Below are 24,924 nucleotides of genomic sequence, written 5' to 3'. Positions count from 1 at the left end.
GGCTTCAGAGTTCGTAATTACCATCCTACAGCTCACTGTTGTGTTGGATAGAACGTAAACAAATAATTTGATTGCCACCGTTCATATCTTTTTGCTAATAATCCTTATCAGTTTCCCCACATGATGCTGGTTCATGAATATCTCATTGCCCCATGCGCAAAAAGGGTCGATGCATGGATCTTTGCCAAGGACATATGTAACTACAAGCAACAAGTCAATATTAGAAGCTAAAAAGTGTCCAGTCCTGGATCTATATGCACTACATTATGGAACGACGGGGGGAGTACAAGCCAAGGGATGAAACTAACCTCGTCATAAAATGCTAGCCACTCCCGTTGTTGTCCTGCATAACTAGTGGAAAGGCATGATAAGTACAACAACCTTAACATCAAATAAATATAGCCAAGGTAAACAACATCATCTCCAAATGATAGCTTGAATGTTGATTTCAGCATGCTGTTAAAACGGATATAAAATGGAAGGGAATGTTAACTACAACAGGCTTAGCAGCCACCAAATGTTGTAATTCAAACTGGTATTGTTGAAAATGAATAGAACTTATCTCATGCTTAAACATCACACTGAATAAATGTGTAAAACTGAAATAAACTGCATGTGTTAACTTCACCAGGCATAACAGGAACTAAATATAGTCGTTCAAACTGGTATTGATGAAATCGAACTGCATAGTTCCGACTTGCACATAATGAACATCACATTGTGAATAACTGAAATAAACAAGGCATATATGATAACCCACAAGTATAGGGGATCACAATAGTTTTCGAGGGTAGAGTATTCAACCCAAATTTATTGATTTGACACAAGGGGAGCCAAAGAATATTCTCAAGTATTAGCAGCTGAGTTGTCAATTCAACCACACCTGAAAGACTTAATATCTGCAGCAAGGTATTTAGTAGCAAAGTAATATGGAAGTAACGGTAACGGTGACAAAAGTAACAGTAGAAATTTTGTAGTAATCGTAATAGTGGCAAAGGAGAAGTAACTAAGCAAAGATAAATATGTGAAAAGCTCGTAGGCAATGGATCAATGATGTACAATTATGTTGGATGTGATTCCTCATGCAACAGTTATAACATAGGGTGACACAGTACTAGCTCTAGTTCATCAATCTAATGTAGGCATGTATTCCGAATATAGTCATACGTGCTTATGGAAAAGAACTTGCATGACATCTTTTGTCCTACCCTCCCCTGGCAGCGGGGTCCTATTGGAAACTAAGGGATATTAAGGCCTCCTTTTAATAGAGTACCGGACCAAAGCATTAGCACTTAGTGAATACATGAACTCCTCAAACTACGGTCATCACCGAGGGTGGTCCCGATTATTGTCACTTCGGGGATGCCGGCTCATAACACATAGTAGGTGACTATTGACTTGCAAGATAGGATAAAGAAGTCACATATATTCATGAAAACATAATAGGTTCAGATATGAAAATCATGGCACCCGGGCCCTAGTGACAAGCATTAAGCATGGCAAAGTCATAGCAACATCAATCTTAGAACATAATGGATACTAGGGATCAAACCCTAAACACTAACTCGATTACATGATAAATCTCATCCAACCCATCACCGTCCAACAAGCCTGTGATGGGATTACTCACGCACGGCGGTGAGCATCATGAAATTGGTGATGGAGGATGGTTGATGATGACGATGGCGACGGATTCCCCTCTCCGAAGGCCCGAACGGACTCCAGATCAGCCCTCTCGAGGAAGATTATGGCTTGGAGGCGGCTCCGTATCGTAAAACGCGATGAATCCTTCTCTTCAATTTTTTCTCCCCAAAAGTGAATATATGGAGTTGGAGTTGAGGTTTATGGAGTCCCATGGGGCGCACGAGGCAGGGGCGCGCCCTAGGGGGGCGTCCTGCACCCTCGTGTACAGGGTGTGGGCCCCCTGATGGTGATTCTTTTGCTAGTAGTTTTTATTAATTCCAAAAAGTTGCTCCATGGATTTTTAGGTCATTTCGAGAACTTTTATTTCTGCACAAAAATAACACCATGGCAGTTCGAGTTAGTTCCATTCAAATCATGCAAGTTAGAGTCCAAAACAAGGGCAAAAGTGTTTGGAAAGTAGATACGTTGGAGACGTATCAACTCCCCCAAGCTTAAACCTTTGCTTGTCCTCAAGAAATTCAGTTGATAAACTGAAAGTGATAAAGAAAAACTTTTACAAACTCTATTTGATCTTGTTGTTGCAAATATGTAAAGCCAGCATTCAAGTTTTCAGCAAAGATTATGAACTAACCATATTCACAATAACATTCAGGTCTCACATTTACTCATATCAATGGCATAGTCAACTAGCGAGCAATAATAATAAATCTCAGATGACAACACTTTCTCAAAACAATCATAATATGATATAACAAGATGGTATCTCACTAGCCCTTTCTGAGACCGCAAAACATAAATGCGGAGCACCCCTGATGATCAAGGACTGACTAGACATTGTAATTCATGGTAAAAGAGATCCAACCACAGTCATACTCAATCTAAATTAATAGCAATGCATGCAAATGACAGCGGTGCTCTCCAACTAGTGCTTTTTAATAAGAGGATGATGACTCACATAAAAGTAAATAGATAGGACCTTCACAGAGGAAAGCAGGGATTTTGTAGAGGTGTCAGAGCTTGAGTTTTGAAATAGAGATAAATAATATTTTGAGCGGCATACTTTCATTGTCAACATAACAACCCAGAGATCTCGATATCTTGCTACACACATTATAGGTGGTTCCCAAATAGAATGGTAAAGTTTATACTCCCCCCACCAACAAACATCAATCCATGGCTTGCCTGAAACAATGGGTGTCGTCCAACTAACAACAATCCTGGGGGAGTTTTGTTTGCATTTATTTTGATTTGATTTGAGCATGGGACTGGGCATCCCGGTTACCGGCCATTTTCTCGTGAATGATGAGCGGGGTCCACTCATCGTGAGAATAACCCACCTAGCATGGAAGATATAGACAACCCTAGTTGATACATGAGCTATGCGAGCATACAAAATAGAATTTCATTTGAAGGTTTAGAGTTTGGCACATACAAATTTACTTGGAATGGCATGTAGATACCGCATATAGGAAGGTATGGTGGACTCATATGGCATAACTTTGAGGTTTATGGAAATTGATGCACAAGCAATATTCCCGCTTAGTACAAGTGAAGGCTAGAAAGAGACAGGGAAGCGACCAACTAGAGAGCGACAATAGTCATGAACATGCATTAAGATTAATCAACAATGAGTGCAAGCATGAGTAGGATATAAATCAGCATGAACACAAATATCGTGGAGGCTATGTTGATTTTATTTCAACTACATGCGTGAAACATGTGCCAAGTCAAGCCACTCGAATCATTCAAAGGAGGATACCACCCTATCATACCACATCACAACCATCTTAATAGCATGTTGGCACGCAAGGTAAACCATTATAATCTCCTAGCTAATTAAGCATGGCATGAGCAACTATAATCTCTAATTGTCATTGCAAACATGTTTCATCCATAATGGGTTGAATCAAGAACAGTGGACTAATCATATTTACAAAAACAAGATAGGTCGAGTTCATACCAGCTTCTCTCATCTCAATCAGTCCATCATATATCGTGATTATTGCCTTTCACTCGCACGACCGAATGGTGTGGATAATAATAATAGTGCACGTGCATTGGACTAAGCTGGAATCTGCAAGCATTTAATACAAAGGAGAAGACAAGGTAATATGGGCTCTTGGTTAGATAATCAATAATGCATATGAGAGCCACTCAACATTTTCATCGTGGTCTTTTCCTCTCGACCCCCAAAGAAAAGAAAAGAAATAAAACTATTTACATGGGAAAGCTCCCAGCAAGCAAAAGAAGAACGAGAAATCTTTTTGGGTTTTCTTTCAATATTACTACTACAAGGATGGAAAGTAAACTAGCTAAAGGTTACAACTAATATTTTTGGTTTTTCTTAAGGTTTTTCAAACACACAAGAAGAAAGCAAGAAAAGGAAATAAACTAGCATGGATAGTACAATGAAAAAGTATGAGCACCGACAACTAGCATGAGTGTGTGAGCATGAATGTAATATCGGGGAGAAATACGTACTCCCCCAAGCCTAGGCTTTTGGCCTAAGTTGCTCTATGGCCACTACTGGCCTGGCGGATATCCAAAGTCATAGTCGGGGTTGTACTGAGATGCAACAGCTACTGCCTGAAGAGCTGCAGCTTGGAGACGAGCCGCCTCCATCCTCCTCTCATATTCGTTCGCCTCCTCCCTGGTTATAAAGTATATCCTTTTTTCCTGAACGTCAAAGAAAGTAGGAGCAGGGAGAGAAACATGGACAGTACACCATCTGTCAAAGATTAGTCGATACTGGAGGAATTGTTCATTCCTCTCAAGAAACTGATTTTCAACCATAGAACTAGAATCTGGATAAGCAGGGGGCAACTCCATATCATTTCCATGTATGGGTACACCAAGATAATTAGCTACACGAGTTGCATAAATTCCACCAATCTCCACACGTACCATTAAGATGCAGCCTTCGTGCAACAATGGCCCCCAAGTTATATTGTTTATCACCTAATACCGCACTCTTTAGGACACTGAGATCTGTAACGCACGTGTGACAAGCCTCATCTTTACCGTTAATGCATCTACCTATAAAGAGAGCAAAATAATGTATGGAAGGGAAATGAATGCTCCCTATGGTAGCTTGTGTGATTTCTCTAGATTCACCCATAGTGATACTAGCAAGAAAGTCTTTATATTCAGATTTACGAGGTTCACTAACATTGCCCCACTGCGGGAGTTTACAAGCAGTATTAAAATCTTCCAGGTCCATGGTATATGATTTATCATAAAGATCAAATAAAATAGTGTGAGAATTGCGCGAGGATATAAATTTAAACCTCCTCACAAAGGAATTAGTGAGGTAGTAGTACTGTAGGCACTTATCTGACACAAAGTCCTTAAGATCAGCATTACGCACATATGCGTCAAATTCATCCTTGATGCCTGCTTGGACCATAAACTCCTCTGACGACCATTCACAACGCACTTGATATTCCCCCAGTGGCTCATCGTCCGGCTCACGTATCGTGAGCCTTGGTCCTTGTTTCCTTGAGGAACCACCTTGGTATATTTTCCTATGCATTTTTCTTTCTCTGAAAAATTTCTGAAATTTTTAGTGCCTCAAAATAAAAGTGCACCAAACTCAACAAGATTGATAGCAACTACTCCCACAAGTGCCTAGAGGCTATATCATGCATTAAAACTACTTTGGACCATATAAATTTGACATGCAAGCTCAAGAACAGGGTCACCTCAGCAGCAAAAAATTGCAATAAGTAAGGCACTAGAATAAAAACTAATTGGACCATTGGAGGAGTCACATACCGAAGAACAATCCCCCAAAACAGTTTTGTGAATGGAGGTTTGAGCAAGGAGATCGAAAATGGCAGCAAGATGGGCTAGAACACGGGTCTGCGCTATGGGAGGATTTTTTCTAGAGGATGACGAGGTGAGTGGGTGCTGGAATAAGTGGTGGGGGTCCATGTGGGGCCCATGAGGTAGGGGGCGCGCCCCAGGAGAGGAGGCCTCCTTATGCCCTCGTAGCCAAATGGTAGGTCCCCCTGGTGTGTTCTCAGTGCCAGAAATTCTAATATTCTTCAAAAAATCATACTTCATTTTCACGGCATTTGGAGAACTTTTATTTTCGGGGTATTTTTTATTGCATGGATAACTCACAAAACAGACAGAAAAATACTATTTTGCTTTATTTAAACTAAATAACAGAAAGTAAAAGGAGGGTACAGAGAGTTGTGCTTTCTAACTTCATTCATCTCATGCTCATCAAAAGGAATCCACTAAGAAGGTTGATCAAGTCTTGTTAACAAACTTCTTCCGAATAACATAAAACCGGAAATTTTTCGAATAACACTAGGTTACCTCAATGGGGATATGCATGTCCCCAACAATAAGAATATCATATTTCTTCTTGACAGTAGGAAGAGGGAATTCAAAACCTCAAATAGTAATCGTTGAAATTTGGAAGTGCGTTAAGTCGACTAGAGGGGGGGGGGTGAATAGGCGATTTTTACAAATTCTTCACTGAGGAATTTCAGGGTGCGGAAATTCCTAAGTCACGAACAACTAGCAGTGGAGTAAGTACTCAAGTGTAAGCATAACAGAGTAACAAAATAGTCATCATGATGAAATGAAAAAACAAACACAGAGCACAAGTAGCGTAAACACAGGATAAGCAGGCTGAAGACAATGTGACTAAAGAAATTGGATTGAGGAAAAAGAGACAGTCTTCAGTCAACATCTTCAAACAGTAATGATCAGGTCCATCAACACATGAATGAGGAAATGAAAGGGGTTGAAGAAGTAGAACCAGTAGGCTTGGTGAAGATAATGATTTGTTAGACCAGTTCCAACTGTTGCGACAGTTGTACGTTTGGTTGGAGCGGTTGAGTATTTAAACTCGAGGACACACATTCCTGGATACACAGTCCTCACCGTATTCTCCTTGAGAAAAGGTCACACAGACCTCTCCCAACACTCGTGGTGAGTCTTCACATGTGACTTCCAAACCTTCACAGACTTGGTCACTTGGTGATCCACAATTCCTCTTGGATGCTCAAACCATGACGCCTAACCATCTGGAGGATACACAGTCCTCAAAGGTAACAAGCATTGGTTCCAAACAAGAACAATCTCTTCAGTGATGCTCAATCACTTTGGGTTTGTAGGTGTTTGGGTTTGGGTTTTGTATTTTCCTCACTTGATGATTTTTGCTCAAAGTCCTTGGAGGATGAGATGCTCTCAATGACAAGTGTCAGTTTCTCTCAGAGCAGCCAACCAGCTAGTGGTTGTAGGGGGTGGCTATTTATAGCCTAGGGAGCATCCCAACATGATAAGACATAAATGCTCTTCAATGATATGACCGTTAGGTGGTAGGATATTTTGGACAGCTGGCGCGTGGCACAACAACGGTCGGATTTCAGGTATCAAATTCCTCAGGGCTATCATGTTCCTCACTGTGTAGGCAGTCCTCACTAGCAAATTCCTAACTCCTCAATCAGAACAAATTCCTCAGAGACCAAATGATGTTCGTCTCTGTCACTGAAAAAATTGACTAAGCTGATATGAGATTTCCAATGGCTTCACTTGAAAGGATTGGTAGGTGTAGGATTTTGAGATGAGCATCACTTGGAAATCAGTTTCCTTAGTATTACCTCGACCCCCTTTAACAGCACGGTGTTTCTATGACTCAAGAAACAGAAAATGAAACTACGAAAGCAAAAGTCTTCATGCTTCATAATCCTTGCATGAATATCCAACTCTTCAAGGTCACACCAATTTCTTCACTTTCAAAATCTTCAGGAGAACCAAAGTCTTCAGTTGAAGACATACATTTTTAGGGGTTGACATTCAACGTAAATATCAAACTCCTCATCCACTTATAGAGCTTGTGTACACTCACAAACATATTGGTCCCTTAACCTATAAGTCTGCAATACACCAAAATAACTACAGGGCACTAGATACACTTGCAATCTCCCCCTTTTTGGTGATTGATGACAAATAGGTTAAGTTTTCAACGGGGATAAACAAATTAATTGAAAGTTCTCAATATTGAGGAATTTGATCGCAAGATATAGAAGAACTCCCCCTAAAGGTGTGCATATTTGAGGAATTTGCGTTTGATAGCAGATGCACACTGTAGAGTAATATCATGGAGATCTCCCCCTATATCTTGTAATTCATACACACATTTAACATATCGAATTAAGAATTTGAAATGCATGATGAAATATGGTGACTGATTTAATTCAGCATGTGTGCATAACATATATGAGGAAATAGCATGCAGAAAAACAGAGGAAAAGTATCAGGTCACCATCGGACTTAAGTTTACAACTCGATCCAACAAACACTTCAGAAGAGCGAGAGTTGCAACTTTAAAAACGCCCATATAAATAGACCCGCTTGAAGACTAACTCAAATTTCTCCCCCTTTGTTACAAATGACCAAAGGGGATGAAAAGTGAGGACTAACGCCCCTGAAGAATATCATCATGAAGTTGATGGAGGAGCGCCAGCGTTGTTGAGGTCGGTTGTTGGAGTAGGGCCTGACGCAGTGTCGTCCAAATCTTCATTTTCACCAGTCTCGCCCGATGAAGAAAATGAGCTGGCCACCAAAGAAGGAACTTCGACTTTCTTGAATTTCCTCAATGGTCGCTTAGACCAGTTGAAGTCTTGCTTGAAGCCCATCTGCTTAAGATCTTCTTCACCGTAGAGATGATACAGAACAGCCCAGGTGCGGTCAAATACTTCATGGAGGTAGTAGTGGTTCTTCTTCACTGAATTGTGTGTAGCAGTAATGTTGTGAAGAATTGAACCGAGCTGACGCTTGACCCATTTGTGGTTGCGATCAACCTTCTGATGAAGACTGAGGAGAAGCTCACGATCAGTCATCACCCTTGGAGTTGTGCCTTGAGGATTTTGCTTTGAAGCATTGGCGGCAGAGTCATGAGTGGTAGAGTCATCATTGGTGGAGTAGGATGCAACTTTGCGGAACTGTCCATCCAAAGGACGAATGCCTTCATCAATAATAGTGGCCTTGCCCTTCTCATCAGCTGAGGAAATAGTCCACTTGAGGACTTCAATGGGGGGCAAGTAGCTGCCATGATTAAGTGTATCAGCCTGGTAGTTGAATGAAGACCTTGATCTGATGAATTTCATGATCCAGGGAGCATAAGGCTTCAATTCAAACAGAGAAAGAGCAACATTTGCCATAGTCCTCATGAAGAAATAATGGTAGTTGATTGGAATAACATGCATAATATTGAATAGAAAGTTCTTCATGATGCCAACGACCTCTTCTTCATTAGAGTTGCGGCCTTTGATAGGACTCAGGGTTTTGGTCAAAATGCAATAGACAGACCGAGGCACATAAAGCAATTCCTTCACGAGGAATTTGGTTCTTGGGGCTTTGCCAGACTTCAGCGGCTTCATCAACACTTGCATGAAATGATCAGAGAGCTCAGGTTCATGATAGAGGAGACGTGCACCTTCAAGGGGAGGACTGACAGGCAGGGCATGAAGCAATTCAGAGGCTGATGCTTTGAAGTGTGTGTTTTCTGTCATCCAGTCCAACACCCAAGAATTTATATCATCATAATAGCCGGTGATGTGCAACGTCACGTAGAACTGAAGAATTAGCTCTTCATTCCAATCACATATATCAGTGCAGAAGTTGAGTAGCCCAGTGTCATGAAGAACACTGAGGACTGGGGTGAAGCAAGGCAGCGATTCCATATCCACATGAGGAATATGCTCATGGTCAAAGATCTTGTCCTTATCGAATAGAAGTGAAGAGTAGAAGTTCATCTGACTTGCTGTCCAGAAACGCTTCCTTCGAAGACGAGCAGAGTCATATGGGTTGTAATCAGTGAAGAATACATGCTCATGAAAGAAGTCATCAGCCTTGAACTTCTGTGTCTTTGAGAACGGATTCTTCGGCTTGGGATGAGGTGTATCAGTCAATGTCTTCACTGCCTCTTGAATCACAGTCTCAGGAGCCAAAGGCTAAGGAATTTCAGTTTCCATTTCAGTGGCAGCCTGGATCTCCTTTTCTTCATCAGCATTAACATCAGCACTAGTGGCTGGAATTTCTTCAGGCATGGTAAGAAGAGGTGCTTGAGGTTCATCAGAGCCCATATGAATTTGTTTAGTCTGGACCAGGGACTGAGGAATCTATTGCAGTGGGACATGGGGGAATTGGGGTGATGACTTTCCCAATAGTCATCATTCAACACTGGAGTGGTGCACCCAATGTCCACGTCTTCTTCTTCTTCATCAATTTCCTCAATGCCTGCCTCTTCAGCTGTGAACCGAGGCATGGGCAATGATACCAGAGGGGTTGAAGTGACATTGTTCACTTCAATTTCTTCATCCATCTGCTCTGTCGAACCAGCAGAAGGATCTTCTTCATCTGATTCGCTTGGAATCACATAATCTTCACCAAAAGGAATAATTTCATGCTTGAAAGAGGAACAACATTTATTGGATTTGCAAATGAGTTGGTCAAAGTCTTTGCCTTCTTGGGAGTAGAAGACTCTGAGGAAGCAGATGCTTTCCTTTTCTTCACTGTTGCTCGCTCCGCAGCCTTGGTTTTCTTCGCTTCTAATGCAGAAGGAAGAATAGGACTTGGTGTTGGCATTGGTGCAGGAGGAGCAGAGGAAATTGGCGCAGTTTCTTCAGGCATAACTGATGTAGTTGTCCTGACTTGTTTAGTGTCCTCAGGCGCAGCGTCAGATGCTTCAGCTGGCCTGTCACGTTCTTCAAGTGCAACACTAGTGGTTGCCCTTACAGTTTCTTCACCGACTAGAATAGCTTCATCAGCCCTGGTGCTTTCAGTCTCATCAGCAACCTGATTTTCATCAGCGGTGCTGGCATGTTCTTCAGTAGGCTGTGTAGATGCTTCAGCCTGGGGAATTTCAATGTGCGTTGGAGCAGCAACATTGGGTGTAAATCGCTTCACCATTCTGACGAATCTGACCTTGGCTCCCAACCATTCTGCCTTGTAGGTGTCAAATTCATCACTGAGTTTCTTGATCTCAGATTGTAGAGCGACAAGTTCATCAGGCGATAGCGTTAGAATGTTGTCCTTCAGAAAGCGCTGTTTCTTGTACTGTGTTTTCTTCACAGACCTGGCTTTCTCAAATTTTCCATTTTTCTTCAGAGATGAAAGCCTTCAACATATGACTTTGGCTAGGTGTGAGGTTTAATTCTGGAAAGGGAGTGTTTGGGTCCTTGTGCCAGAGGTCAATGAAGTCCAGGATCTTTTTCGGATCCAGCACGAGTGGCACATCACTGCCCTTGGCTCTAGCAGCCCTTTGTTGTCTGTCTCTGATGATTTCGACTAATTCCTCATCATCAGCTTCATCATCATCTGACGGCACTTGGAAGGCAACTTGCTTCTTGTGAGGACTTGGTCTGGTGCCTCGTCGAGCAGTAGCCTTGGTCTTCAACAAAGTGGGGCATGTTGAAGACTGAGGAGGAGCTAAAGAACTTGCATATGCTCCTGAGGCAATTGAGATGCATGTGGTCCTTTGGCAAGAGGCGAGATGCACAGGTGCCGAGGACTTTGCTGGAGGAGCTGAGGGTTTTGCAACTTGAGGAACTGGAGCAGCTTGAGGAATAGGCCGTGAGGGTACAGATGAGCTTGGCCGTGAGGGCATTGCTGAGGAATGTGGTTTCCGAGTAGGATTCTTAGGCATAGCCTTCTTGCTAATAGAGGCCTCAGCAGCAACAGCATCTGAGTCTTTGTTGAATTTCCTCATTGCTTCTTTGGCATGTTTGGCCAACTTGGCTTGCCACTTGGCCCATTCATCAGCATAGTCCTCACCGCGCTTGATGCTAGTGGGATCAGCAATTTTGCCAGGTGCCAACGGAGGTCTTGGGCAAGGAGGGTTTAGAGCGAATTTCTTCATGTACTTTTGAGTAACATATCTGTATTCCCTCCATTCCTGTGCCCATCTTCGTTCAATCTTCTGAATGCGCACCTTGCGCTCATTCTTTGTTTCCTTTCCGTGAGTTGCCTCATCTGGAGTGCAATACCCTGCATAGATGTCATCAGGGATTTCAAAAGCAGTATTCACTTCCAGTTTCTTCCCTCCCTTCTAAGGTCTCTTGCCATCTGCCATTTTCTTCAGCTGAGGATTTCGAACAATTGAGTTCTCTGAAGAGGTATGCAGCTTTTGTTCGAGGAACGCTACAGATGAGTTAAGTTGATGAGAACCTAGTGATCCAGCAGCAGACATGTGTACCTGTGAACAGAGTATAGGTGCGAAGAATTTGGAGAGGTCATATGCATTCTCAGAAGTTTTTGCAAAACAGAACAAGTTTGAGGAATTTGACCAGATATGTCTTGAGGAATTTCACTAAACGTTCTTTGACTTAGATTCCAGAGTTGTATGAATTGTGAAATTCACACAATTGAGGAATTTTGAAGAAAAATGTCACTTAGAGAAACAGATCAAGAACAGATGATTGTGTGAGGTGTCTAAAGTGTGGAAGTTGAAGAATAAACAACTTTTGAACATTTTTTGGAAATCATTAGAATCAACAAGGGCAGTAAAATTGACTTTCAATTACCCTTGACAAAGAACACGACGAACTGGGAGTGTTAGATTGGAAGTTCATCAGTCCAGATCTTCCACGCCCTAACTTGGCAGAGGAAGACAACTACGGCGGCGGCAGAGTGAGGATATCCGCGGCTGGCGCAAGTACGACGGTGATGGGGTCGAGGCAGTGAAGCTCTTCCTCACCGGCAATGATGAAGGTAGCGGCGGAGCTAGGACCTGAGAGCCCGAGCGAGGGGGAGTGAGTTCGAGCGGGGTAAATGCAGTCTGAGGAGGGTGAGGGATATTTATAGCCGAGGTGAAAAAACCGCTCGCTCGAGGAAAATGGACGAACGTGGCCCTGACCCTTCTCATCCTAGCGACATGTGTCACCCACGTACGGTGTGGTGGAGATCGCGTGAGATCATGGGTGAATAGATAAATCTTATCGTGGGATGTGGAATGGTTTGAGCGGCAAAATCCGAAAATTCAGATAAGAAAATTTTAATGTTTCGTTCGCAAATTCTTCAGCTGACAAGGACACAGTGAAGATTTTGAACGGGTTTCAAATAGAACGCACATGAAGAATTTGTGAACAGACTGGGTTGATTTTAGCATAGAGGGGGAAGGGGTCCAATCACATTCACTTAGCAAAAAAAACAAGTTGAAGAATTAGCAATAAGTGAATGCTGTAGAGGACATAAAACTCAAGTATATATATATATATTGTCAATGAAGAACAACGACGGAAAGAGTGAAGACAATGCAAAGTTGAAGAAATTGAACAACTGAGGAATTTTAAAAATGAAGAAAAACTCAAATTGAAGATTTTCAACTTTGGTTGGTGGCGTAACCCACCGTATAAGAATGATGATTTCAGACACCGCGTACAATTGTCGTAGGGTTCTGAGAATCAAATTCTTCATTAATTTCTTCACACTTAGAGGGTTAGTCTTCATTGATTGAAGAAAAACGTTACTTCGTGTGTTGCACATCTAAGTCATCAAATTTGCATAAGTGTTAGGATGTGTGTCCTTTTCAAAGAACATTTGAAGATTCTAAGATATTTAGCTCACACCGCAACTTGCTAAATCTCTTCTCATCCAAGGGCTTTGTGAAGATATCGGCCAGCTGGTCTTCAGTATTTGCATGGTCGATGGAGATGTCGCCCTTCAACACATGGTCACGAAGAAAATGATGACGAATCTGGATGTGCTTTGTCTTCGAGTGCTGAACTGGGTTGTGAGCAATCTTGATAGCACTCTCATTGTCGCAGTAGAGTGGCACATTCTTCACATTGATGCCATAGTCCTTGAGGGTTTGCTTCATCCATAGCAATTGAGCACAGCAAGATCCAGCAGCAATGTACTCAGCTTCAGGAGTAGAGAGTGATACGCAGTTCTGCTTCTTCGAGGACCAACATACCAAGGATCGTCTGAGGAAATGACATGTGCCTGATGTTGACTTGCGGTCCACCCGATCACCAGCATAGTCAGAGTCAGAATATCCAATGAGATCAAAGGAAGAGCCCTTGGGATACCATAATCCAAGTGTTGGAGTGTGAGCTAGATATCGAAGAATATGCTTCACAGCCTTATGGTGTGATTCCTTCGGTGTAGCTTGAAATCGGGCACACATGCAAACACTAAGCATAATATCTGGCCTAGATGCACATAGGTACAATAAAGAGCCAATCATGGAGCGGTATACCTTTTGATCGAAGTCTTTACCATTTTCATCGGTGCATAGATGGCCATTTGTGGGCATAGGGATTTTGACGCCTTTGCAATCTTGCATGCCGAATTTCCTCAACACATCCTTGAGGTATTTATCCTGAGATATGAATATACCATTGTGTTGTTGACGAATTTGAAGACCTAAGAAGAATTTCAACTCTCCCATCATGGACATTTGATATTCCTCACTCATCATATAGGCAAATTCGTCACTGTAACGTTGGTTAGTACAACCAAAGATAATATCATCAACATATATTTGGCACATGAATAATTTATCATCATATGCTTTGGTGAAAAGAGCTGGGTTAAGTGAACCAAGTTTGAAGCCTTTCTTCATGAGGAATTCCTTAATGTGTCATACCACGCCCGAGGTGCTTGCTTGATGCCATAGAGGGCTTGTTGAGTCTGTAGACCTGATCTGGAAATTTTGGATCCTCAAAACCTGGTGGTTGAGCAACATATACTTCGTCCTCAAGCTTACCATTGAGGAATGCACTTTTCACATCCATTTGATGTAAGATGATATTATGATGGTTAGCGTAAGCAAGCAATATGCGAATGGCTTCAAGTCTAGCAATAGGTGCAAAAGTTTCATCGAAATCAATTCCTTCAACCTATGTGTAGCCTTGAGCTACAAGTCGAGCCTTATTCCTCACCACAAGGCCATTTTCATCTTGTTTGCTGCGATAGATCCATTTGGTACCAATTATGTTGTGCTTGCGTGGGTCTGGTCGCTTGACAAGATCCCACACATTGTTGAGCTTGAATTGATGCAATTCATCTTGCATGGCTTGAATCCACTCAGATTCCATGAATGCTTCATCAACTTTAGTGGGCTCTGTGATAGAGACAAATGCAAAATGCCCACAAAATTTAGATAAGTGTGAAGCTTTTGAGCGTGTGAGAGGACCTGGTGCATTGATGCCACTGATGATTTTCTCGATCCTCACTTCGTTTGCAACGCGAGGATGTGCATGTTGACGATTTTGCTTAGGCCTAGCAATTTCTTTAGGGCCATTTTCTTTAGCAGCACAAGCGTGATTGTCTTCACGATCCGGAATGACTTCTTCAGCAGATTCTTCGGTAGGGATGACATTCTCAGTAGCTTTGAGCTTGATGGATTCCTTAGGTAACATTTCATCTATCACAAGAGGTAGGTGCTCTCTTTGCGAGCCATTAGTTTCATCGAACCGCACGTCTACAGTTTCAACAATCTTGTGATGATTGATGTTGAAGACTCTGTAGGTGTGCGAGTCCTTTTTGTAACCAAGCATAAAACCCTCATGTGCTTTCGATGCACATTTAGAGTGATGGTGAGGATCTCTAATCCAGCATTTAGCATCGAAGACTTTGAAATAACTTACATTGGGTTTCTCGTCAGTGAGGAGTTCATATGAGGTCTTTTTGAAGAATTTGTGAAGATATACTCTGTTGATGATGTGGCATGCAGTATCAATAGCTTCTGGCCAAAAATGTTGTGGTGTCTTGTATTCATCAAGCATAGTGTGAGCCATCTCAGCAAGAGTTCTGTTCTTGTGCTCCACGACACCATTCTGCTGAGTATAGGGAGCAGAAAACTCGTGAGTAATACCAAGTATATCAAGATATTCATCGAGACTAGTGTTCTTGAACTCAGTTCCATTATCACTCCTGATATGCTTGATCTTCACACCGAAGTTCGTAGAAGCTCTTGAGGAAAATTGTGTGAAGACTTCATGCACTTCGTTTTTGTAAGTGATGATATGCACCCATGTATAACGAGAATAATCATCAACAATGAAAAAGCCATATAATGATGCAGAACTCGAGAACGTGGCATAATGAGTAGGGCCAAAGAGATCCATATGAAGTAATTCAAAGGGACGAGAAGTGGTCATGATAGTCTTCAAGGGATGCTTGGCTATGGTCATCTTTCCAAACTCAAAAGGCCCACAAAGATGATCTTTGAGGAATTTGACACCCTCGATGCCAATGACATGCTTCTTCTTCGCAATTGTATGCAAGTTGCTCATCCTAGCATGACCAAGTCGCCGATGCCATAACTAGCCTTTTGAAGCTTTTGCTAGTAGACATGTGGCAGGCTCTGGTCCTGCAAAGAAATTAACAATATACAAGTCTCCTTTCCTAAAGCCTTCGAAGACTTTGGATTTTTCAGATTCCATTAGCACAATGCAACGATATTTGCCAAAGACGACAACCATATCAAGATCACAAAGCATTGAGACAGACATGAGGTTGAATCCTAAGGACTCAACAAGCATGACTTTGTCCATGTGTCTATCCTTTGAGATCGCAACCCTACCTAGACCCAATACCTTGCTTTTGCCTTTGTCAGCGTAGGTGATATGCTTCAGATGAGATGTAGATAAATCAGTGTCCATCAATAAGTTCCTGTCACCGGTCATGTCATTTGTACATCCACTGTCGAGGACCCACTCAGTAGCTTTGGGTTGTTCATCCTGCAGATGAATTAGTGCAACTTACGAACCCATATACTTCATCAGTGAAGAATATGATATCAATTTCATCAACCGTAACATATAGCAATATGAGGACGTGAGAAATGAGTGATTCATTTCTTCATGATTAGCTTGCGTCCATTCAAGCGCATTCTGGTCTCCAACAAATTCTTCAGACGATTAAGTTCGTTTGGAGACCTGACCCTGCATAAGAGATTAGTTCTTTCTCTTCACCACCCACACCTAGAGGGGTGGTGTCGGTGTCAAAACCGGCGGATCTCGGGTAGGGGGTCCCGAACTGTGCGTCTAGGCAGATGGTAACAGGAGACAAGGGACACGATGTTTTTACCCAGGTTCGGGCCCTCTTGATGGAGGTAAAACCCTACTCCTGTTTGATTGATATTGATGATATGGGTAATACAAGAGTGGATCTACCACGAGATCAAGGAGGCTAAACCCTAGAAGCTAGCCTATGGTATGATTGTTGTTATTGTTGTCGTGTCCTATGGACTAAAACCCTCCGGTTTATATAGACACGAAGAGGGCTAGGGTTACACAGAGTCGGTTACAATGGTAGGAGATCTACATATCCGTATCGCCAAGCTTGCCTTCCACGCTAAGGAAAGTCCCATCCAGACACGGGACGAAGTCTTCAATCTTGTATCTTCATAGTCTTGGAGTCCGGCCGATGATGATAGTTCGGCTGTCCGGACACCCCCTAGTCCAGGACTCCCTCAATAGCCCCTGAACCAGGCTTCAATGACGATGAGTCCGGCGCGCATATTGTCTTCGGCCTTGCAAGACGGGTTCCTCCTCCGAATAATTCATAGAAGATTGTGAACACCAGGATAGTGTCCGGCTCTGCAAAATAAATTCCACATACCACCGTAGAGAGAATAATATTTACACAAGTTCAATCTGCTGACGTATTTCATGGCATGACGTCACCCACGGCCAAGCCTTTACTCAAATCATTTTCATTATACCACCTCAGCGCGTTTAGCGAAGCGGTTTCCTTGGCACGTCTTGTCGAAGCAGAGATCGTGTTCCCCTTATTCCGGGATTCCCGTCAATACAGACGTGGGTAACCCAACCGCGCCCGTGCCACGCCCCCTCCATCGAAGGCGAGTTCCAAATGGTCACGGGGACGACTCTTGGTATTCTACCTCTTTATAATGAGACCAAGGCCCGTTTCTTTTCTTCAATCCTTGATCGAATCCGCCCCTCGCCCCGAGTTCCAACACCCAGGGCTCCAGACTCGGGCACTTCGAACCTTCGACAATGTCCGGCTCCGACCTACAGGGCCGGTGGATGCCCTCCTCCGTCACGGAAGAGGACGTGCTAAAGCTGAGAGAAGCCAGGTACTTAACCTACAAGATTTCGCATAGGTTGCCTGCCCAAGGGCTAGTCATTCCTACTCCCGAGCCGGGCGAGAGCGTCGTGTTCGTGTCTCACTTCCGCCGGGGTTTAGGCTTCCCGATGGATCCCTTCGTGAGGGGGCTCATGTTTTACTATGGGCTGGAATTCCACGACTTGGCTCCGGAGTCCATCCTCCACATCTTGCCATTTATTGTCGTCTGCGAAGCCTTCCTCCGCACTATCCCTCACTTCGGTTTGTGGCTCAAAACCTTCAACGTGGAGCCGAAGATGATTGAGGGGCGTCAGGCAGAGTGCGGCGGGGCGGTTATAAGTAAGAGGGCCGATGCTCCATGGCCCGAGGGCGCTTTTCAAGAGGAGCTCGGCTTGTGGCAACAGGAGTGGTTCTATATCACCGCTCCCAGGGGCAGCAGGCAGAGGCCGCCGCCCACCTTTCGCTCGGGTCCTCCACAATGGCTGACGTCATGGGTCAGCAAAGGGCTTGACTGGGGGCCGTCCAAGGATGTACCCCTATTGCAGGGCCGGATTCGAGACCTCCAAGAGAGGGAGATCAATCTGGTCGTGGTGACGCAGGTTATGCTGATTCGGCGTCTTCTGCCCTGCAAACGTCGCCCCCTCCGCCTATGGGAATTCAATCCGGAGGGACCATGAGCTCTCCAACATTTCATGGGTACGACACCCGTGGAGATGTACAAACTGTTCTTCGGATCACAGGAGATGTGTCCAGACTTGACCGAGGATGCCGGCCTAAGCTGCAATCGCCCGGATACTCAAGTAAGTAGCTTTGTGTCCGGACATATCGTCCATTTATTTATTATGGACTTGCCTTTTAACCAGCTATTCCTTGGACAGGAGTGGATAGCGCAAGCAAAACTGATACGGTGTCCGGCCCCCCTCCCTGAGACCACGCCGGATCCCGTGTTGGTCAAGATGCTGGAGGTTGCGCCTTCAAAAGAGGGCGAAGGGGAAAACATAGAAACTACCGCCTCCACTAAGGGGGCTTTCAAGAAAGGGGGGATCGAGAATCCCTCCTTCCAGGGGGAGAAGAGGACCGCTTCCGAAGACCCGGAGGCTAAGGCCTCAAAGCGGGGGAAGAAATCTTCACCAGAGGGACCTGCGCCAGGAGAGGCCCCGGCCACACTATCTCCCCAAAGGAATCAGCCCTCCAGCGAGTCGTAAGTAGAAAAAAGGGGAGTTTTGTAATAAGGGACATCCCTATTTTTGCTTCTGAGGATAACCGAAGTTTTTATCTTGTAGTTCGGATCTCCGCCCTTCTCAGCTGAGCTCATCTTCGGGGGACCTTCGTCCGGAGATGATGGAGAGCGAGATGCCTCCATCTGCCGCACCATCAGGCGGGGTGGACGATCCTGAGGTGTCGTCACAGAGGGTTTCCCCGAGTCCGGCGGGGCCAGAGAGTTCGGCACCAACTGGTGTACAGCCGGGGGAGCTGAAGGATCTGCTCGAGAGGGCGTCTATCTCAGAAGATCACCGTACATTAATGAGTACGGTGATTGAAAGAATTTCATCCGCTGAGAGCGGGTTGCATGATGCCGTCAGAAGTTTACTGGCGGGGTTTAAGGTACGTAAAAATGTCATTCCTTTTGATAGTTTTGCACATAGAGTGCGCCCTGTATAGATAGTAGCCCCTGATACTTGGTGCGTTGTCAGAAGTGATGGCGTGCGAGGATCATAATCTCAGCGTTAAGATGTCGCCGTTCCTATTCAAGGGGCGGAGCCGGACTGATAGAGTTGCCGAACTGAAGCGGCAATTGGACGTTGCGGATGCGGACATCGCGCTGGTCAATAAGCGACTTGACGAGTCGCAAGGTAGGTGGTTTCTCCGTGATCACCTGGTAAGGGAGCTTATGCCCATGCCTTACAACATGTATGCTTGATGCAGATGGCGCCGCTGCTATGGAGGGCCTTCGGGCAGAGCTTGCTTGAGCCAAGGAGCAAGCCAGAAGGAGTGATGCGGCCGCCTCAAAGGCGGCTGAAGAGCTAAAAGGCGAAAAGGCTGCTCATTGCCGAAGCAGGGAGGAGATGGCCGAAATGGCCGTAAAGCTGAAAGATGCTACCGACCGCTATAAGGTTCTTGAGAGAGAACGCCAGGCGGAGCAAGATGACCTGAAAAAGGCCACCGCCGAAGCCAAGGATGCCCGTTCTGCAATTAGGGCTATAAAGGAGGAGCTGCGTCAGGCCAGAGACATTGCGGCTGGAAAGCCCTTTTTGCTGTGCAGGAAGTTTACGGATCAGAAGTATGCTCAGTTGGGCTAGCTGTGGGGTGCGGAGGATCCTTATCTGGATTTGGCGGCGAGTGCGGCGGACGCAGTCGTGCACTTCCGAAGCCAAAAGGATCACGAGATGGAAGAGCTCTTTTGGTCTCAATTCCATAGTCCGGAGCGTCCCCTTCCGTTAACCGATCGGCTGGCTGAGTGGGCTGAGCCGAATAGGCTGTCCGGACTTGCCATGAAGGACGTCGTGGCTCTTCTGTGGCCGGAAAGGCACAAGCCAAAGAGTTATTTTGGTTTGGTGTAGCAAATCCTTGACGCGGTGCCGCATATCAAGGCGATGAAGCAGTCGGCATGCATAGAGGGTGCGCGGATGGCTCTCGCCCGTGTCAAAACATACTGGGTAGAGATGGATGCCACCGACGTTGCATCCCGGGATTCGGATAGAAGCCGATTACCTGTCGAGCACTATTTTGGGGAAGTCCTGCGGGGTGCTCGTTTAGTAGAGTCGCAGTGCTCGAAAATGTTATGTTCAAATGACATGTATGATTTGTGAAACCATATTTATGATATGACTGCTTTTTATACTTGTGCGTTCAAGTATTGAAATATCTCCTGTGCGGCCGTTAATGTATATGTATGTATAACCTGAAAGATGGCAGTATTTGGCTTCAGCCCCCACGCACATGGTGCGGGGGTGTTTGCAAAAATATGCATTTTCACACTTAATCCAACGTCTTGGTCCTTTGAGGGAGGTGATAGCATAGAAAACTAGGCAACCGGACTATAATGCTTTATCACTTTCACTTAGACATAGGAGCTCAAAGGTGGGGCTACGATATAGCCCCTAGGGGCACCGCGCTCCGTGTGTGTGCCTGACCGGGAAGCGGTCCTGCGTCAAAGCGGAGGAATTCTAAACGTTCCAGAGGTCGATCGAGTGGTTGACCAGTCTCTCGCTATATCATGACAGTCAGTTTTCGGCTTTCTCTACTGAGGTGCTCGCCCGGCCGAACTGAGGCACAATCGTAGTAGTTCTCCTGGTGCCGCGTTAGCCGATGATACGGAACGTAAGGCAGCAAAACACAGGAGCCGGGCAAACCCAACATTTGACCAAAGACATGATTCGGAGTTGATGCATATAAGGCCTAACTCGAGACGCCGAACATTCCCTGAGGTATTCGGTCTTTATGATGACGGGAAGAACAATGCCCTAAGCCCCTAGTGTCCAGGTACGCGCGAAATCATCTGACGCGGCCGATGCCAAAATGTCAGCCTCCTCCTTGGTTATGGTAAGAAACCGGGGGATGTGTATCAACAAGAGACAGTAAGAAAGGTTTACGCAGGGTCTTAATCTGAAAAGAATCCTTGCAACGGGTCCCTACTGCACGTCTGCGCCTGTGTCTCCGTTGTGCTGTATCCTGGACGGGTGTGGCATGCTGTTCATCTGTAAAAGAGAAGAACTTAGTTTGAAAAGATATCATGCGAAAAATGTATTTAAAACAGAGTTTGATTTTTAAAAAATGAATAAGGTTGAGCTTTATTGGCTCTCATTGTCCGTGCTTGTAGCCCCTTGTAAAGGGGTAGGCAGCTAGTAAGCCCCAGGTTTATTTATGCCGGACTCGTCTAACCTTGTCCGGGTCTGAACGACCTGTTTTGTATGGGCTTTGATTACCAAGGCCGGTTTAGTGTGTGGCTGTCAAGGTAGTCTCACGTTCTTCCGTGATCGAGGAACACTCGAAGTTGCCTTTTAAGGAGATGATGCCGCGTGGACCGGGCATTTTAAGTGTAAGAGACGCGTAATGCGGTATTGCGTTAAAGCGGGCGAAAGCTTCGCGTCCCAATAGTGCTTGATGGCTACTTTTAAATGGGGCGATATGGAAGATTAGCTTTTCGCGACGGAAGTTGTCGGATGAACCGAACACAACCTCTAGTAGTGCAGAGCCTATACAATTGGCATAAAGGCCTGGCGTCACTCCTTTGAAGGAAGTGCGGCTGTGGCAAATTTTGGTAGGGTCTATCCCCATTCTGCGGATGGTGTCCTGGTATAGCAGGTTTATATCACTGCCGCCGTCCATTAGGACTTGTGTAAATTGTAGTCCGTCGATTATAGGATCCAATATCAAGGCAGTCCATCCTGCGTTTCGAATACTTCTGGAGTAGTCCAGATGGTCGAAGGTAATTGGTTTTGACATCCAATCGCGGGATTCCGCTGGGGTGGACCGTGCGACGCGTACTTTAGCAGGTGCCGCACTATTGTTCCGTGTTATCACATGAAGTGAGTTCACTGTTTTGACTTCTTGTGGGAAAGTCTTTTGTTTTCCGGCGCTCTGCTTGTGGGGTTCGTCGTCTTCGCTTGGTGTGTCGAGCCCCTTGTGTTCGGCGTTAAGTCGACCGGACTGTTTGAAGACCCAACAATCTCGGTGGGTATGGTTTGCAGGCTTCCCGGGGGTACTGTGGATTTGACATATCCTATCCAAAATTTTGTTTTGGTTGGATAGCTCATCACTGTTGTCCTTAAGAGGCAGTGTTTTGTTGTTCGACCGAGAGCTTTTGAACCCGGCGTTGACCGCCGTGCTCTTTGGGCCATTTTCTTTATTCCGGCGCTGATCTTTTCTGCATCGTGATTTCCCATTTCCATCTCTGACCTCGGATGTACTCGGGTCATTGGTGCTGCATCTTGCCAGCCAGCTATCTTCTCCCGTGCAAAAGTGGGTCATGAGGCTCGTTAGCGTGGCCATTGTTCTTGGTTTTTCCTGGCCGAGGTGTCTGGCGAGCCATTCATCTCGGACATTATGTTTAAAAGCTGCTAAGGCTTTGGCGTCTGGACAGTCGACTATTTGGTTCTTTTTGGTGAGGAATCTGTTCCAGAATTTGCGTGCTGACTCTCCGGGCTGTTGAGTTATGTGACTTAAATCGTCTGCATCGGGAGGGCGGACATAAGTCCCTTGAAAATTTGCTCGAAACGCATCCTCGAGCTCTTCCCAACTTCCAATGGTATTTTCTGGGAGGGCTTTGAGCCAATGCTGAGCTGGCCCTTTGAGCTTGAGGGGTAGGTATTTTATGGCATGGAGATCATCTCCTCTAGCCATATGTATGTGTAGGATGTAATCCTCAATCCAGACTCCGGGGTCTGTTGTTCCGTCGTATGCCTCTATGTTTACGGGCTTGAATCCCGCTGGAAATTCATGATCCAGTACCTCATCGGTGAAACATAGTGGGTGTGCGGCGCCCCTGTATTTAGGTGTGCCGTTATCTTCGAACGCTCGGTGTATTGTATTGCTTCCTGGAGCCTTCTTTTTTGGCCCATAGATGGACCTGACCGGGCCATCCTTTTTGCGAGGATCCTTATGTGGATCGTGTGCCAGCTTGTGTGCGGCGCCGTTTGCTGCTCTTAGCCTGTCATCTGGTCATCTATCCGGCCAGGCGGCCTCTTTGTTTTTCGACTGTGGGGGCTCTACGGCCTCCTCGTCAAATTCGGGCAACAGTTTGCGCTTCGGTAGCTCTTTGCTTGGTGACTATCGCCGTATTTATCTGTGGTCTTGAGTACTTTGCTCCATCTCATCCTGAGTATGTCTTCCACTGTTTTGAGCTTCCGCTTCTGCTTCTTCAGACTTCTTGCAATGGCGACGAGCCTTTTGTGAAGGTTCTTATGCTCCGGTGATGTGTCCAGCGTGAGATCGTCTGGACTGTTGTTTTCGCCGGGGATGGGTTGCTCGTCCAATTCATCCCGTTTGGATGGTTGCTTGGTGGCGTGTTCGTCGTCCACTGGTTCGCCCTGCTCTACGGCTGGGTCAGTATAGGTGCTGTTGTTATCGGGGCGGGACTTCGAGCGGCGCTTGCGTCGCTGTTTTGGTTGTTTTTCGAGGGAATTATCCTTCGCCGCGTCCCGTTGTTCCTCGTTATCACTTCCTTTTGGTGTATCCACCATGTATACGTTGTGAGTTGAGGTGGCTTTCCAGTGCCCTGTAGGCGCTGGTTCTTGGTTGTCTCCGGCATCGTCGTCCATACCATCGATGTCTTCGGAGTCGTAGTCTAGCATGTCGGTTAAATCGTCGACAGTGGCTACAAAGTGGGTGGTGGGTGGGCTTTGAATTTCTTCATCGTCCGCATCCCAACCGTCCTGACCGCAATCCGTCCAGGGCTCTCCTGATAGCGAGAGATATTTTAGCGAATTCAGGATATCGCCGAGAGGCGAGTGCTAAAAGATGTCCGCGGCGGTGAACTCCATGATCGGCGCCCAATCAGATTCGATTGGTAGGGGCGCAGGAGGTTCAGAGTCCGGCGAGGAGTTCGGCACCTCGGAGTCACGAGCTTCACAGGGGACAAGGTCAGTATTCGGCTCCATCGCCGTAGATGTATCAGTCCCCGAGGCGGCGTCTAGCCACCTGTCCTCGATCTGCGTAGCCGGCTCCGAATTGAGGATCAGACTGGACTCGTGTGCGGCCTCCAGGGCACTGTCCGGCAGCAAAGCTAAATCATGCCCATCGTGACAGTGCGGCACGCTCGGCTGTGGCTCGAATCCATCGAAGATCAAGTCTCCGCGGATGCCAGCCGTGAAGTTCAGACTTCCAAATCTGTCCTGACGACCAGGGGCGTAGCTTTCGATCTGCTCCAGATGGCCAAGCGATTTGGCTCGCAGTGCAAAGCCGCCGAATACGAAGATTTGTCCGGGGAGAAAAGTCTCACCCTGGACTGCGTCATTGATGATCGAAGGAGCCATCAAGCCTATCAGTGACGACACTTAGGAACTTTCAATGAAAGCACCAATGTCGCAAAACCGGCGGATCTCGGGTAGGGGGTCCCGAACTATGCGTCTAGGCGGATGGTAACAGGAGACAAGGGACACGATGTTTTTACCCAGGTTCGGGCCCTCTCGATGGAGGTAAAACCCTAGTCCTGCTTGATTGATATTGATGATATGGGTCGTACAAGAGTGGATCTACCACGAGATCAAGGAGGCTAAACCC

Source organism: Triticum aestivum, chromosome 4B (genome assembly GCF_018294505.1).
Source record: "Triticum aestivum cultivar Chinese Spring chromosome 4B, IWGSC CS RefSeq v2.1, whole genome shotgun sequence".
NCBI lineage: Eukaryota > Viridiplantae > Streptophyta > Magnoliopsida > Poales > Poaceae > Triticum > Triticum aestivum.
This window is presented reverse-complemented; position numbering follows the sequence as displayed.